This window comes from Marmota flaviventris, chromosome 2, assembly GCF_047511675.1.
Source record: "Marmota flaviventris isolate mMarFla1 chromosome 2, mMarFla1.hap1, whole genome shotgun sequence".
Classification (NCBI taxonomy): Eukaryota; Metazoa; Chordata; class Mammalia; order Rodentia; family Sciuridae; genus Marmota; species Marmota flaviventris.
In genome coordinates, this window is record NC_092499.1 from 149,171,235 (window position 1) to 149,188,012 (window position 16,778).

Genomic DNA, 16,778 nt, shown 5'->3' on the forward strand with positions numbered 1-16,778 from the left:
TCTTGGGTAAATACCAAAAAGTAAGATTGCTGGGTCACATGGTAAGCGTGTTTTACTTTGTAAGAAACTATGTGATTGTTTTCCAAAGTAGTTGTGTGATTTTACAGTCTCACCAACAATGAATAAGAGTTCTGGTTTCTCCATAGCTCTGCCAACACTTTGTATTGTCAGCTTTTTCAGTTTAGTCATTTTAGTGGGCAGATAGTTGCATCTTATTATAGTTTCAATTTACAGTTCTTTTTTTTAATACCTTTATTTTGTTTATTTTTATGTGGTTCTGAGTATCGAACCCAGGGCCTTGCCCGTGCTAGACAAGCGCTCTACCCCTGAGGCACAATCCCAGCCCTCAAAATTACAATTCTTTAATGATTAATGGTATTAAACATTTTTCATTTACTTATACGTCTCCATGTTTTCTTTGGTGAAATGTCTATTCATATCTTTTGCCCATTTTTAATTGAATTGTTTGCCCTTCTTCTTGCACTGTGATCTTTATAGTCTGGATAGAAGTCTTTTTTATTCTCTTCATTGTGTTGTGGATATTTTAATCACCTGATGGTATCTTTCAAAGTGGAATGTTTCAGTTTTCAGTGTCGTTTGTTTTTTCGTATACACTTGCATATTTGTTCTCATGTGGTTGGTTGTAGTGTTCAGGTATGAAGAATCAGTTTATAGTGTTGTTTAGGGCTTATATGTTTTCACTGATTTTTCTGTCTACTCATTTTATCAGTTATTGTGAAGGAATGTTGAATGTTACAGCTGTTGTAGATTTGTGTATTTCTTCTTTAGTTCTGCTAATGTTTGCTTCATGTATTTTGAAACTCTAGTATTGACTGCATAAACTTGTAGAATTATTTTGTAATTTTAGTAAATTGAAACTGTAAGCATTATCAAATGTCTTTTTACTCCTGATGATATTCCTTCTTCTGAAATCTACTTTTTATATTATTAATAAAGGTACCCCATTTCTCTTAACATCAATATTTGAAGACATGTCCTTTTCTATTTTATTTTCAACCTAATTGTATTTCTATATTTATAGTGGATATTGTGTGGACAACACTCAATTGGGTCTTGCTTTTTAAAATCCAGTCTGACAATCTCTGCTTTTAATCTTATTTGACAGTCTGTACCTTTTAATTGAGATGTTTAGACCATGTATATTTATACTAATTATTGATATAGTTGGGTTTAAGTATTGCCACTATTGTTTTCTATAGGTTCCACCTACTTTGTGTTTCCTTTTTCTTTTTATTTAAAAAATATGCATTCCACTTTGTTTTTCTTTATTAGTCTTTTAATTTTTTAAATTTTAATTTTAGTTAATAATTAACAATTTAATTTTAATTTGTTATATATGACAATATAATTCTTTATTTATATTATACATATAAAGCACAATTTTTCATCTCTCTGGTTGTACATAAAGTAGAGTCATATCCTTCGTGTCTTTATACTTGTACTTAGGGTAATGATGACCATCTCATTCCACTGTCTTTCCTACTTTGTCTTTTTAGTGGTTGCTGCAGCCTTTTATAGCATACTTCTTGAATTTGTCACATTTTACACCTCTGACCACTGTCTCCTATTAGTAACATCTTACAGTGATATAGTACTTTGATAACAATTGGTGAACATTATTACTCATTTCTACTGTAGGGTTCAGTCTGTATTGTACAGTTCTGCTACTGGGTTTTTTTTTTGTTGTTGTTGTTTTTATTCCTAAAGAACCTCCATTTTTCCTGTAGGGCAGGCCTGGTTGTGACAGTTCATCTCTGCTTTTGTCTGTTTAAAATATTCTTATTTCCCTTTCATCAGTAAAGGATATTTTTGCTTTATGTAGATTTTAGTTGACAGTTTTTTTTCTTTGTAGTACTTTACCTATGTTATTCATTTGTTTAAACTTGTTAGCATTATTTATTTATTTAATTGTTCTAATCAATTATATGTGACAGCAGAATGCTCTTCAATTCATTGTACACATATGGAGCAGAATTTTTCACTTCTCTGGTTGTACCCAAAGTAGGGTCACACCATTTGTGCAATCATGCATGTACCAAGGATAATAATGACCATCTCATTTCACCACCTTTTCTACCCCATGCCCCTTCCCCCCACCCTTTGCCCCATCCAGAGGTCCTCCACTCATCCTAATCCCCCCTCCCCCATATGGATTAGCATCCTCTTATCAGAGAAAACGTTCATTCTGCCTTTGGTTTTTTGGGATTGGCTTACTTTGCTTTGGCATTACTTTTTACAAGAAGTCTGTGATAATTTTTAACTGTTTTAGGTGTAATATATTCTCCCACCACCTGTTAGCTGCTATAAAATTTTTCTCCATATCTATTTTATCAGTTCATTTTGTGCCTTATTGTAGTTTCTTTGTGCTTAATCTACTTTACGTTCATTGAGTTTCTTGAATAAGTGGATTCAGTTTTCCCTCAGCTTCAGAAATCCTTTTGTCACTATATCTTCAGATATAGTTTTCTGTCTCTCCTTCCTTCTGGGACCACAGTTATACCTCTTTAATTTTTATTTTTTAACTGCCCTTGGTATTTTCAGTTTTTTTGATACTCTTCTTTCTTCTTCTCTTTGCTTCCTATTTTATTCGTGCATAGCTTCACATTCAATGAAAAACTGTAAAACTGTGTTGTCAGGTATGGTAGCCATTAGGTATATGTGGCTCAGTGCTTGAATTACAGTATTTCTGGATTTAAATGTTATTTAAGTGTGAAGTACAATTTCAACTTCAGGGACTTAGTATAGGAAAAAAAAATCTCAATTTTTTAAACATCAATTATATCTGAAATGATGTTATTAGTATATTGGATTGAATACATTATATTAAAGTTAATTTCACCTGCTGCATTTTGCTTTTCAAATGTGATTTCTAGGACATTTCAAATTACATTTTTGGCTTGTTTTTTTTTACTTTTTGGGCAGTGATATCCTCTGCAGATTTCAGGAGCACTCTATCTCCTGAGCTCTGTCGTCTTTGTTATTCTGCCCTGCATGTTCCTGTTATATCAGTATCCCTAAATTTTCATCTCTATATCTTCTACTCCAAGAGCCCTCCATATTCTCCCTGGTTTCTGTTCTCTGCACCACCATCCTGATGGTGCATCCCAAGCATTTGTAGGGGACACTTTTTCTTTTCCCAGGTATTACAGTGCTGAGCTATTCATTGTTCAATGTTTTAACATTATAATTTTATATGTGGCTCAGTTTTCTAGTTGAGTTCAGTGGGAGAATATGTCTGGTACCAATTAGTATATTATGGCTGGTAGTTAAAATCTTTCTAAGGCATGAGTTAGTTGGGTGTCCATATGAACTGACTCTTATTTGAATAAAAAATACCATTGCTCTTAGGCATGTTCTGATTACAAATGAAATTCATAATTAAGCAAATATATATTATTTTGTGTATGAATTATGCATGTGTCTTTTTGCTTATTTTTTTTACCCAGTTTTATTTTTGACTTTTGAATTGTTTTAATTTGGACTGACTTTTCTGCATGTTTTCGTATGGAAATTTGTTTTCTTTTGCATTGCATTGTGCCCAGGACAGTGGTGTCCAGTGAGATTTTGATAATTACCAACTATGAGATAGGTTTGAGTGTGGTCGTTTTACTTAACCTTTCTTACTAATGTGAATAATTGGAAGCCGACTAACTTGTACCACAGTATAAAACATTTAACTATTTTTGCAATAATAATGCATTCAGAGGTCTCATTTCTTTCATAGTATCTTCTATTTAAACACATTTTAAGTGACTTTTTGTTTAAGGTAGGGAAAAATGTGTTTTTCTTGCTCTTATTACCTTATTACATTATTATTACTATTATTATTATTATTATTATTATTATTATTATTATTATTACCTCATTACTCACCACACAGTACTTAAACTCTGGTCACCAAAATGTTTGTGAGAATTTTTTCCCCCCACACACTGTGCAAATCTCCAGTGGAAACCATGTGCTGTCCTTTACTTTCTTTTTATTTTTTTTAATATTTTAGTTGTAGTTTGACACAATACCTTTATTTATTTATTAATTTTTATGTGGTGCTGAGGATCGAACCCAGGGCCTTGCATGTGCTAGGTGAATGCTCCACTGCTGAGCCACAACCACCACCCTAGTTTAATTCTTATACTATCTCGAGAGGGCATCAGCACCACAGTTTGTGGGCTCAGTCCCATAAGACTTCTGATACTAATTGCAAGTCCCAGGTTGTAATCTATACTTCTGACCAACTGATTATAAATCAGAGGTTCCCACAACCCTCTCTCTGGGTTTAATTAATTTGCTAGAACAGCTCGCAGAAGGCAGGGAAACACGTTTACTCATTTATCATAAAGATTGAATACTCCTTATCTGTTAAGCTTGGAACCAAGATTGTTTCAAATTTTAGATTTTTTTTTTCAAATTTTGGAATATTTGCATTTACATAATGAGATCTTAGGAATGGAATCCAAGTCTAAGTTCAGAATTCATTTTTGTTTCATGTACACCTCATACACATAGCCTGAAGGTGATTTTATCCAGTATTTTGTGTGTGCTTGTGTTTTGATTTTCATCCATCACAAGAGATGAGGTATGGAATTTTCTACTTGTGGGGTAATGGCTGGTTCTAAAAATGTTTCTGATTTTGGATTTTCGAATTAGGGATGCTCAGCCTATAAAGGATGTTGTTAAGGATTTTACAAAGGATACAGATTAACAGCCAGATAGAAGAGATGCATAGGGCAATGAATGTGGGAAGGAGTTTAGCACTTTGTTCTGAAATGCTACCTGTGGGGCATCCCCATGTGTTTATTATGTCCTCCAAATCTTTTCCTTTTGGTTTTTAAGGGTGCCTCCATTACCATAATTGACGACATCTTTGGCCATAGTGATCAACTTAACCTCTAGCACTTCTTCCTAGCCCAGAGAGTTTGCAGCTGAAAGTCTAAACCTTAGTCTTTCTTGTGACCAGTGCATATCATGAAGCTATCTAGGAACCCTAGTCAAAATAATTTCAGTAGCATACAAAAGACATGATTATTACTCCAGAGATTCCAAGGGATTTATGGATCCTGTACCAGAAACCAGGGGCAGAGACCACATACATATATTTCTTGTGTATCACAATATCCCACTTATCCATGATATTGTCTTTGTTTTTAGTCCTGGTAATTGTCTCATAGAAACAAAATATATTTTAAAAGGTATTGAGAAATTTGCAGTATTTATAAATATTTTTGTTGATAGCAGTTACGTATTTGTCATGGTATCTGTCATCTGTAATTTTTGATGTGCAGTATGTATCTGAAGCTACTAAAATTGGTTTTCTGAGACAGATTTGTTTGGCTATTTTTTAAATTTATTGCTGTAGTAGGTATTCATTTTTACTTGTTTGGTTTATTCAGCAAAAGTATTAACTGAATTGTGATTATATATCAGTTAATGCCTAAATTTTAACCCTAGCTTTGCCACTTCACTAGTTGAGTGACTTGCAAAGTCATTTCATTATTTCAGTTTCTGTTTGAAGATAATAATGCAACAGTAGATTTGGTTTTGGACTTATATCAGTTAATATATGTAAAACAATTAGTATACTGATTTATCATAACATAATACCTACATATTACTGATGCTTTTGCAGTTGTTATTGCATTAGGCCTTCCCTGGATACTTTTTCTGTAATTTTAATTTCCTTCCTCTGTCAGTTCTTCCTTTCCTGCTTTTTTTATTTTTATTTTTTGATATTTATTAAGAACTATATGTATGTGTGTGTGTGTGTATTCGTATTCTATATTTGTCATTTACCTTGTATTACAGTGCTCCCCCACTAGAGTGTAAACTTCATGAGATCAGCTATAGGGGTAGGAATGTCTTCCTAGCAACTAGAAAAATGCCTGGAGGGGCTGGGGATGTGGCTCAAGCGGTAGTGCACTTGCCTGGTATGCGCGGGCACTGGGTTCGATCCTCAGCACCACATTATAAAAATAAAATGAAGATGTTATGTCCACCGAAAACTAAAAAATAAATATTAAAAAATTCTTTCTTTCTCTCTCTCTTTAAAAAAAAAGCCTGGAATCTGTTAGATTATCAGTAAATATAGTCTGAATGAATTACAGTGAAATGTGTACTACATATTAAGGATATAAAAATGAACAAAATACAAAGTTAGCTTTTTTAATAAAAAGCATATATAGTATAATAGAGAAAGCTCACACTTGCAAAACTAACTGTAAAAATTTTGCCCCCTGGAAGTGATGATGACAGTAAATGTTTCCTGGGGTTGGCTTCATAGAAGATGCCATTGAACTGGACCTTTGACCCATTTTAGAGATAAAGGGGAAGTTAGTTTCCAGGTAGAGATAAAAATTTAAAGTCTGGCTTCTAGTCCAGGTTAAGGACAGTTTAGATTAATGGATAGTAGAGGGTGAGAAGGGATAGCAACTAGAAGCCTCTTGCTTTTGGATAGACAGAAGCAATGATATTTTTCAGTTATATGAAATTTTATGATAATTGGCTACAGCATTAATATTTTAGTTTGGTGTTAGTTTTTGAAAGTGGCAGTGTGTTTCATTATTATAAAAGAACCTTTAAAACTTGATTTTTAATGTTTTCCTTTTAGAAACTATTGGAGAACTTTATATAAAGCACAAATAATCAATAACAGTACATTTATTAAATAAGGAAAAAATTTTGATGTAAGAATGTGTACCATAATGTTTCAACATTAAATTTGCATTAATAATAGAAGAAATTACTAAACTTTAATTTCCATGGTGACATTCAAAACTGGTTACAAAGCTCATAGATATTAAAATAATAATTTAACTTTATAGATTGAGAACTCATGAATAGTAGTATCACCTTGATACTATTGGACTTGAAATTATTGGACTTAGTTAATAACTTGCATTATTAACTAACTTAGTTAAGTTAGTTAATAATGCAACTAAGTTTGAGGAAGTTTTCATTTTCTGCATTTCAGTATAACATTGGCTCTTTGAAGGGAGCTCCTTTTACCTTGGGAAAAATAAAAGGGAGACTTATTTTGGTACCTTTTAAATTTTGAGTTTTTATTACTTAATTTGTTAATATAAAAAGAATACTTGGCAATTTTTCCCCTCTGGAGGACCTGTTGCTTTTCAAATAAAAACAAAATTGAAGTATTGTAATAGTTAAGAGTGTTGAAACATTTTTAATACTGGTGTTTCTGTGCAGAAATTATCCATTTTCATTTGATAAAGCAGATTTACTTGAGGTTGCTTGAATTATCCAATCATGTAATTCTTCATTATTGCATTAGCATCATAATAATGATCCTGGTCAACCAGGGTGAAAAGAAAAGGTATTTTCTACCATTGTTTTCTTTTCTACCCAAATGCCTTGCTACTCTCTCCAAATAAGAATGTAGCAGGACTGGGTTATTCTTTATGCATCTTGCTTCACAACTGTTACTTGATTGAGCATTGAACTGAGTTATTGAGAGAGCAGTTTTCTACTTTTGTCACTTTTTTGTTTATTATTTTAAATTCATTTTGCCCTTTGAAAGATAGGTAGTCAAAAGTAAAAGTATACACTTTGTGCTAGAATCGGAGACATTTACGGTGATACAAATCACTGATTTAGTGATAGTTTTCTAAATGTTATGTAACACAGTGAACATTTTTAACTAAAACTAGTTTAAAATTTTTATCACAACTGATAAGTGCAGTAGGCTGTACACACACCGTATAGATAATAAAAGCCTATCATATGATCTGATGGATAGGAGAATGGGAACTAAGGAGCTAATTTTTGAATATTGCAATACAGATAATATTACTAAACATTTGAGTATTACTTACTTAAAAATGGATTAGTGACATTAGAAGCACTCATTTGGCTAGCATTGTATTGTATTAGCCAAATAAAACAAATGATTTTAACTAATTTAATTTTCTGTCATTCAGCATGGATTTGTGTAACTATCTGCCTGGAGTGGTGTTGTGTGCTAGAATTTTATCATAATGAAACATATATTTAATTATTTTTTAGAGTCAAGAGTAATAATCCATATTTTTTTTAAGGAATTGCATTTTGTGAAAAAGGAACAAAGAATTTTCTGCAAGGATCATATTTAAGAAGACCATTTGTTGACACTTCATTTCTAGTAAGACAGTTTTCCTTTTTCTATGTTATGAAATAAACACAATGGAAACTTTAAAAAAAATCAGGCTGTTTTTGTGAGGTTGGATGGATGTCATTTTAGAGGTTATTTTGGGGATTAATGTAGATCAATTAAGGAAGTTGGTAAAGTCCAGTGGAAACATATAATCTCAACTTTGCATAATGGCAGTTTCTTGTTTGCTTTGTCTGACACAACTAATCCCAAACTGTATTTTTAAAAAATCTTTTATGCTTCCATATTCTATATTAATCTTTATTTTAAAAAAACAGGAAGAAAATCTAAAGTAGGTCATCCATATTTACTCTGACAATAAATAGGAGGAAGGGAGGGTTAGAGCATGTGAGTTATATAATCTAAGGAAAGATTTTCAAGTGAAAGATGGAAGTGGACAACACAACCTTATCTCAGAAGTGGTGGGAGGAAGAGTTGAAAACAAGTTTTAGGGACTCTTTTGAAAATGTGGACATTTTATATAATTTTGAATTTGTTGCCTTAAATCCTGACCCATATTGCTCTGGAGTAGGTTATTTTGATTAAAAAGACTATGTTGACCTAGGTAAATGTTCACAGTATGTCCATAAGATGGGTACTTTTCCAGAATTTTCTGAGTGAAACTTCATCTGAATTCTGCCTTTTATTTAAAAAGGAAAAGAAATGAATTATATTACTACTAGATTATTTTAAAACAGGTAATTTTGAAATATGTTAGGGGGATATTCTTCAGTGTGTTAAGATATGTTAACATTTACATTTTAAATATTAGATAACATTGATTGAACGTATGATATTTCAGTGAAAAATTTGGGACAGGTATCAGACTTTTTGTTTTTCATTTCAAGAAGCTTTTGCTATTTAATGATCTGTGTATATATATATATATATATATATATATATATATATATATACACACACATATATAGACATACTGTATATACACACACATATATGTATTCATACATGCCATGTCTGCATGTATAAATATGAATGACTATATATACAGTCAAATACAGATGTGTATGAGGTCGTACATATATTTAAAAATTGAATCATATATACTAAATGTGTAGATAATCCTATATGTATGCAAATATCAAACTAAGATTACATGGACATTATAGTAATGTTCCATTTGCTAGGATACAGTAGCCTCTGTAGAGAAAATTTAGCCAATCCCCATGTTTCTAGTTCCAACAGTTGATTCTTTAGCCTTGCTTCAGTATTTTTCCATTTTCCCATAGGGCCTTTCTCTGGCCTCCAGTTATAGTGAATGAAACATAAAGGACAAAGACCCAACTAGACGTTAATTAACATCTGAGGCTAACTTTTACTTCGATAATGTAGAAATCTTGTTCCTGATTCAGCCAAGCCAAATATGCTCCATAATTTTCAACTTCTGACATTTCACTCTTGATTTATCTTCTTCCTGGAATGCCTTCCACATCCATTTTTCTTGTGTTAAAATTCTACCTGTTTTTCAAAGTCTTTCTCAAGTGACACCTCTACACAGTTGCCTTTTCTGTCTTAATCCTGTGGCTTCTTTTTGCATCTCTTTTATAAAGGTTGTCATAGTTGGAGGTGTCCATGGTTTCTCAGTTTGCTTTACCTTCTTTTCTACAACCTTGGTAAGAGCACCTCGGTTGCTACAGCATCATCAGCTTAACTGAGGGGAGAACACAGCCACCATATTCCAGGGATGGATTTTTTTTATGTGCAATTATTACTTGTTGTGTTGAGTCTTTAGTGAAAAAATGAGATTAGGAAAAATAATTACCAAGGAGAGAGATAGAAAGAATTTCAAGATCCAGGTGAGATGAGACCTGCCTGAAGATGGTACCAGAGGCAGTACATGATTTTTTTTTTTTTTAATTTTGGTATATAAAAAAGTGGAAACAGCAGACGGGTGACTAGCAGGAAACAGGTGAACAGGGGCTTCCCAGCTTCTGAAAAACCAGAAAGGAGAAAGAGATCATCATTTGAAATACCAATTTAACAAGCACTTATGTCAGTGCTTATTCTTCATGGCAGACTTTCTGTGGCTCTGAGTGTTTTACTTGAAATATTAAGTACTTGCTTAGGAGCTGCTCAAGTATTTCTTGGATGGAAAATGCTTATTTCTTTGAAAGAAATTCATGTTGACTAGAGAGCTGCAGATTAGGGAAGTTCCCTATAATTCTTTCCCAATTTGGAGTAGAAATTGGAGGTTTGTCACAGGGATTAGATAATCTTTGTTTTCTTTCCTTCCGTTGTATCTATTATATTTAGATCTGTTGGACTATTACTTTGGGCTGTTATGTTTAGGTTTATAATCCATTTTTTAGTTGCTTTTTGAATATAGTGTAAGGTAAAGATTGACTTTACTTTTTTGAATATGGGTATCAGACAGTTCCAGCACCTTTCTTTAAAAGACCATATTTTCCTGTTTAATTACTTTGCCACCTTTTTGAAATCAGTTGACCATTATATGTGGATCTATTTCTGGACTCTCTTCTTCTAGTAGAACATAAGGATGTTCTCTTTATGACAACCCTATACTTTCTTGCTCACTGCAGCTTTATAGTAAATGTTATTTTTATTTATTGGTTTTATAGTAAATCTTAAAATTAGGTAATGTAAATCATCCATCTTTATTCTTCAATTTCAAAGTTGTTTTGTCTGTTATTCTTACAGTTTTCTCCTATGTAATTATAAAATTAATTAGCTTGTCAATTTCTACAAAAAGGCCTAATAGGATTTTGATTATGAATGCTTTTATTCCCTAGGAATTAATGTGGGGAGAATTGACTTAAGGATATTAAATCCTCCATTGAAGAACTTGGTATTTCTTTCAGTTGAGTCTTCTTTACTTTTTCTCATCAGTATTCTTGAAAAGGTTTACATTGAAAAGGTCTTAACACCTGTTTTTTTAAAACTCATCTCTAATTTGTTTTATATTTTGTTATTATAAATGATAATTTTAAAATATTGGTTTCTGAGCATTTTTTTGCTAGTATACAGAAAGATAATTGGTTCTTGTTTAGAACTTTGTAATTTCTGATTCTGCTAAATCATTATTAATGCTAGTGGCCTTTTTGTAGATTCCTTCAGATATTCTGTGTAGTTCTTCTCTACTATAAATAAAGACTACTTCACTTCCTCCTTTTTAATTTATGTCCCTTTTGGTTCTTTTGCTTGCTTTATTATGCTGGCTAGTATTCTCAGTGCAGTTTTGAATAGAAGTAGTAAAAGGTCATATGCTTCTCTTAGTCCTTGTCTTATGTGGAAAACTTCATTTTTCTAAAAATCAGCTTTTGCTGAGTTCTTTTTCCTTTTTTTGTGAACAGGTGTTGGATTTTTAAAAAATGTTTGTTCTGCATCTATTGAGAGCATCATATGTTTTATTTAGTTGTCTGTTAATGTGGTCCATTACATTGATTGATTGATTTGGGAATATTGAGCCAACTAATCATTTCTGAGAGAATTACTACTTGGTCGTGATGTCTTACCTTCTAGGTTCATTTGCTAAAATTTGGTTAACTTTTTTTTTTCATTTGTGTTTATAGAAAATATTGGCATTAGTTTGTAGTTTTTTGTATTGTTTGTGTATAGTTTTTATATTGGCATTGTTGATCTTATAAAAGTGATTTGGAAGGATTTCTTTTTTTTTGGAACTATTCTCATGAAACTATTTCTTCTTTAAGTATTTGGTAGAATTCACCATTGAAGACCTCTGGTCCTGGAGTTTATTTGCTGAGAAGTTTTAAATTATGTGTTCATTTCCTTAATTGATAGAGGACTATTCATATATATATTATTTCTTCTTGAATAAGCTTTTGTTGTTTATGTCTTTCAAGGAAGGAATTTGCCCATTTTATGTCAGTTGTTTAAATTATTGACATAAAATTGTATATTATAATTCCTGGTCTTTTAATGTTTAAAAGATCTGTGCTTATAGCCCCTCTTTTTTTTTTTTTTTTCCTGAAATTTAGGAGCAAATAAATGCTTTTTCTAAAGGAGCACTTAGTTTTGGATTGTCCTTTGTCTGCATTCTATTTGGTTTATGTTCATTTACATCGAGTTAAAAGAGTTTTAAAATTTCCAATGTGAACTTTTTATTTGACTTATTTAATTTCCAAATATTTGCTTTATGTTTTAGATATATTTCTTTTATAGGTTTCTTTTAATTCTGTTGTGGCCCAGGAACATACTTTGTATGATGTAAATTCTTGTGAACTTCTTGAAATTTATTAGAAGGCATAGAAAAACATGGTTGGTTTTAGAGAATGTTTTATATGCACTTAAGATAAATGTATTGAATGGCAGTTTCTAAAAATTTAGGTCAAATTGATAGTACTCTTTTAAGACTTCTCCATGTCTTTTGATTTTCTAGTTGTTCTCAATAATTGCTAAGAAGTGTTGAAGTCTTCAGCATTAATTAAGGATATATCTATTTTCTTTCTTCATATATTTTGAAGTTCCATTATTAGGTGCTTGCATATTTAGTGCTTTTATGTTTTAATTCATTGGGTCCTCTATCATGAAATGCCTTTTTTTAAATCTCTAGTATGTTGTGAAATAGTTTCTGAAATAATTTACATAATTAACAGAAAATCTGATAATTATTGTTATATAAATGTAAGTTTTCTATTTTCTTTGGTTGTTCTTAATACTTTTTATATTATTGGGTTTTACTCATTTGATTATGATGTACCTTGAATGGTTTTCTTTGAAATAATCCTGCTTAGATTTTTTTTGTGTCAATTTTTTAAACTAAACTTGGAAATATGGTGGCTACTTTTTCTTAAATGTTCCACTTATTCTTGATTTTTGTTTTATTTTCCCTATATTTTCAGATGTTAATACATTTCATGTTGTCTTTTTTGGCACTGACATTCTACCCTCTCTGCCTCTCTTTTTTTTCTCTCTATGCTTTATTTGAATTGTTAATAATATTATCATGTCTCCAAGATTACTTTTTTTTTCTGCAATGTATTATCTGTTTAAATCCCATCCGTGGTGTTTTTAAACAATTATTACAGAAAATCATTTTTCTTCTTTGTAGGTTTTATTTCTTTCGTTTCCTCTGATGTTCTTATTTTCTTTTACCTTCTTAATCGTACTAAATTTCTTCATAATTGTTGTTTTAATGGCTTTGTATTAATTCCACTAAATTTTTGTTATTTCTGCATCTTATAAATGATTGGCTTGTTGTGGGTCACATTTTCTTGCTTCTTTTGATTTCCTGTCTCTTTTGTTTGGATGCTGGATATCGTAGTTTCACATTGTGAAGGATTTGTGTATGTATGGAGGTGGTGTGTTTATTATAGTGTTGGACTTTTGCTTTTGTACAAATATATTGTATCAGGTGAATTGTTTTGAGGTATTTTTGTTTAAGCATCAACAATAATTAATTCCATGAGATAGTGTCACAAGGATGAACAAAAGGAAAAAGGCGTGGAAAAAGGGTCCATGGAGATACGAATACTTGTTATGACAAAAATTATGCTTTAGAATATTGGGGGAAGAATTATTCAATAAATGAAACAAAAAAATTTGATTACCTATTATGAAAATATATGATTTATGTTCCATACCATATGCAAAAAATCAATGAAAGATTGGTTTGTTCATTTCAACACAAAAGACAAAACTATAGAATTGTTAAAAGCTAATATATGAGAACATGTTCATGATCTTTGCACAAAAATTGTTTTTAATTTTTTTTATTTGTTCCTTTTAGTTATACTTGACAGCAAAGTCAATTTTGACATTTATACAAACATGCAATATATCTTATTCTAATTAGGATCTCAGTCTTGTGGATGTACATGATGTAGAGATTCTCTGTAGTGTATTTGTATATGTACATAGGAAAGTTATGTCCAATTCATTCTTCTTTATTATTCCTGTCTCCCTTCCCTTCCTTTCCCTTTGTCTAATCCACTGAACATCTACTCTCCCCCCACTACCCCCATTGTGTGTTAGCATTCATATATCAGAAATTCAACCTTTGGTTTGTTTGGGATTGGCTTATTTCACTTAGCATGATAGTCTCCAGATCCATCTATTTACCTGCAAATGCCACAATTTCATTCTTCTTTATGGCTGAGTAATATTCCACTGTGTATACTTGCCACATTTTCTTTATCCATTCGTCTGTTGAAGGGCCCCTAGGTTGGTTCCATAGTTTATAGCTACTGAGAATTGAGCTAGATAAGCACTGATGTTGCTGTGTCACTATAGTATGCTGATTTTAAGTCCTCTGTGTATAAACTGAGGACTGGGATAACTGGCTCAAATGGTGGTTTCATTCCAGGTTTTCCTAGGAATCTCCATACCGCTTTCCATAATGGTTGTACCAATTTGCAGTCCCACCTGCAATATATGAGGGTTCCCTTTTCCCACACACCCTCCTCAACATTTATTGTTACCTGTATCCTTGATTGTTGCCATTCTGACTGCAGTGGCTTGAAATCTAAGTGTAGCTTAATTTATATTTCTCTAGTTGCTAGAGATGTTGAACATTTTTTCATACCTTGCTGACCGTTTGTATTTCTTCTTATGAGATGTGTCTGTTTAGTTCTTTAGCTCATTTATTGATTAGGCTTTTTTATTTTTATTTTTTGGTGTTAAGCTTTCTAAGTTCTTTGTATATTCTGGAAATTAACACTTTATGGTGTGGGTGGCAGATTTCCCTCCTGTTCTATAGGCTATCTCTTCATACCCTTGATTGTTTCCTTAAGCAAGATATCTTAAGAAATCAAATTGATAATATTAAAATTTCTTAAATTTGACTGCCTTAAAATAAATAAATTTTGTTCTTGCAAAGTCATCATTAAGAATAAGGAGGCAGGGCTGGCGCTGTAGCTTAGTGGCAGAGTATTTGTCTGGCATGTATGAGGCACTGGTTCGATCCTTAGCACCACATTAAAAATAATAATAATAAAATAAAGACATTCTGTGTCTACAACTATAAAAAATAAAAAAAAAATAGGAAGCAAACTATCGTAAAGATATTTTTATTTAATGGACAAGAAGAAAGTATCAGAAGACTCAGAGAACTTCTGCAAATCAATGTGACAAAAACAAATAAGTAGAAAAATGAGCAAGAGACATGAAAAAAGGTGCGTGATTGTTAGGGTCTGTAAACAAGTCAGGATGGCGCCTGGCATTTTGCCAGGGGGAGTGGTTTGTGAAGTAACACCAAAGAGCCATTAAGTGTGGAGATTCCTTATTGGTTGACTGCTGTATCTAGTTTATGTTAATTAAGATAAGCTGTGTGGAATGTATATACAGCCCTCCTGTCCTACAATAAACGACTCCCACTCCTGCTGTATCAATGTACACAAGTTGCTCGTCACCCCCCCCCCCCCCCCCCCCCCCCCCCCCGGTTAGTTTGCTGCAGCAGGACTGTGGCACGTGATCATAAAAGAAATCTGAATATTTAAGGGACATTTAAAAAGGTGCTTTAACTTTACTAATAATCTGAGACATAAAACTGCAAAGAGACTCCACCAGAAGCCCACCAAAGTGGCTAAAATTTAGATGTAATGGGTAGTACAGATTTGGAAAGGACATCAGGTTGTGGGAACTCATCAAACACTGCTGGAATGTGTATTATTATACCCACTTTAGGTAATAATTTGACACTTACATACTTTCTGACCAGTAATTTCTTTCCATGGGTGTACATATACTAAGAGATATGTTAAGTAATATTTTTTTATTGGTTATTCAAAACATTACAAAACTCTTGACATGTGATATTTCATACATTCGATTCAAGTGGGTTATGAACTCCCTTTTTTACCCCAAATACAGATTGCAGAATCACATCGATTACACATCCACATTTTTACATCATATTACTAACTGTTGTATTCTGCTACCTTTCCTATCCTCTACTATCCCCCCTCCCCTCCCCTCCCATCATCTCTCTCTACCCCATCTGTTGTAATTTAATTCTTTCCCTTGTTTTTTTTTTTCCCTTCCCCCTCACAACCTCTTATATGTAATTTTGTATAACAGTGAGGGTCTCCTTCCATTTCCATGCAATTTCCCTTTTCTCTCCCTTTCTCTCCCACCTCGTGTCTCTGTTTAATGTTAATCTTTTCCTCCTGCTCTTCCTCCCTGCTCTGTTCTTAGTTGCTCTCGTTATATCAAAGAAGACATTTGGCATTTGTTTTTTAGGGATTGGCTAGCTTCACTTAGTATAATCTGCTCTAATGCCATCCATTTCCCTGCAAATTCCATGATTTTGTCATTTTTTAGTGCTGCGTAATACTCCATTGTGTATAAATGCCACATTTTTTTTATCCATTCATCTATTGAAGGGCATCTGGGCTGGTTCCACAGTCTAGCTATTGTGAATTGTGCTGCTATGAACATCGATGTGGCAGTATCCCTGTAGTACGCTCTTTTATGGTCTTCAGGGAATAGTCCGAGAAGGGCAATAGCTGGGTCAAATGGTGGTTTCATTCCCAGCTTTCCCAGGAATCTCCATATTGCTTTCCAAATTGGCTGCACCAATTTGCAGTCCCACCAGCAATGTACAAGTGTACCCTTTTCCCCACATCTCCAGCACTTGTTGTTTCACTTCATAATGGCTGCTAATCTTACTGGAGTGAGATGG

General features: G+C 32.6%; 1 protein-coding gene across 11 annotated transcripts in view; it reads left to right on the forward strand.

Annotated features, from left to right (window-relative positions):
- Mef2a (myocyte enhancer factor 2A) overlaps positions 1-16,778 on the forward strand; it is a 157,301-nt gene that overhangs the window by 20,909 nt on the left and 119,614 nt on the right. For 3 of the 11 annotated variants that reach the window (XM_071608661.1, XM_071608658.1, XM_071608659.1), the window contains exon 2: positions 8,070-8,152. The exons of the other annotated variants lie outside the window; for them this stretch is intronic. The gene's annotated coding sequence lies outside the window, so the exon portion shown is untranslated. The remainder of the gene's footprint in view (positions 1-8,069; positions 8,153-16,778) is intronic. 11 annotated transcript variants of the gene reach the window in all.